Source organism: Nannospalax galili, unplaced genomic scaffold (assembly GCF_000622305.1).
Source record: "Nannospalax galili isolate Female #2095 unplaced genomic scaffold, S.galili_v1.0 scaffold3, whole genome shotgun sequence".
NCBI lineage: Eukaryota > Metazoa > Chordata > Mammalia > Rodentia > Spalacidae > Nannospalax > Nannospalax galili.
In genome coordinates, this window is record NW_008351466.1 from 1,820,019 (window position 1) to 1,821,540 (window position 1,522).

Below are 1,522 nucleotides of genomic sequence, written 5' to 3' on the forward strand. Positions count from 1 at the left end.
GCCTTGGCCCCGCCCCAGGACCGGAGCCCGCTGAGCCGTACGCTGATTGGCTATCGCCTGGCGTAGCCGGCTCCGCAGCTCCGGCTCTCTCCAGCTCTCTCCAGACTCTACGGCCAGTAGTTTGCGGCACCGGGAGGAGCAGCAGCAGCAGTAGCGGCGGCGGCTGGCGCAGAGGGGAGACGAGCCGGCGCAGACGGCTGTACCAGCTCCCGCGCACCATGTCTGGCTTGCCCAGGGGGCACTGGCATCCACTTCTCTAGCCCCACGCGGGCCCCTGGCGCCTTGTCCTCCGCGGCATTCCAGTTGAGCGGATTCATCTGAGATCCGAAACCTCCCACCCCAAACCCTGCTCGCTCATACTCCACACTCACACTTCCCATCCACACACTCACTCTTCCTCTCTTTCGCACATCCACAAACAGCCTGACACAGAGACAGAGCTTCCTGGCGCACGGGCGCCGGGGAGGGAGGAAGCCCTAGGCAGGGCTTCTCCCGGAGGATGGAATCCAAACGCTCCCGCAAGTAAACTTTGGAGGCGACAAAAACCGTCGACCTTTGCAGCTGCTGAGGCGGACCCCAGCGACATGCGACTGAACTAAGAAGGCTCCGCAGCGGCGGTGGTCCTCGGAGCAACACCCCAGAACAAACGCTGGGAGGAGGAGAAGCCCCGGGTACCCGCGGCGGCGGCCCCGCCTCTCCTGGCCGGTACTGTGGTTGCTTCCCCTCCCTGTCTTCCCGATCCCCTCCCCCCTCCCCCTCGGGGAAATTGGGAAGAGCAGGACTTTGATTTTCTTGGACAAATTGCCATCTCCTGGTTTTCATAAACTTGACGCGGAGGCCTGGGCTGCGTTGGTAACTTTGATTTCTGAGACGCAAACGCCCGGGGCCCCTCAACTGCTTTGTGGGCGGGGGGGGGGAGGACTCTGCGCCCACCTCGGATCCTGGACAAAAGTGCCACCCAAGCCCTCAGACGCCAACCCAGCGCGGGGGAGAGCGCTCTCCCATCTCCCCCTTCCCCCTTTCTCTGCCGGCCCTGGGACCGCCATCCAGCTCAGCCAGATCTGCTGGCGCCCACCGCCCTTGCCAGGAACTCGGACTTCTGCCTGCGACCACCCCCTGTTTCTCCCCAGTGGGCCTCGAAGAGGCCAGTGTGGCTCCCCCGGAGCCCGGAGGGCGCGTTCCAGGCCGGAGCTCTCTCTGCAGTGAGCGGAGAGCGCTGGGGGGAGGTCCTTGCGCATGCCAGGTGCACCGAACACACGCTCGCCTGCCCCAGTGCCTGTGCGCTGCGGCCGGTGGGGCAGTGCCTGAGAGGCTGCGCCCCCACCGCTTTTTGCGTCTGCGCCCCAAGTACTGTCCGGACTCTGCCGCGTGTCGCCGTCTGGGCGGCGCAAGAGTCGCTCGACCCGCAGCCCTGAGCCGCTGCGGCCAGTCGCGCTTGGCTAACTTTGAAGGGGGAAAACTGAGTAGCCGGGCTGGAGGGAGGGGGCTCGGGGCCGCGCGGCGCTCCCTCGGCCCCTCGGAG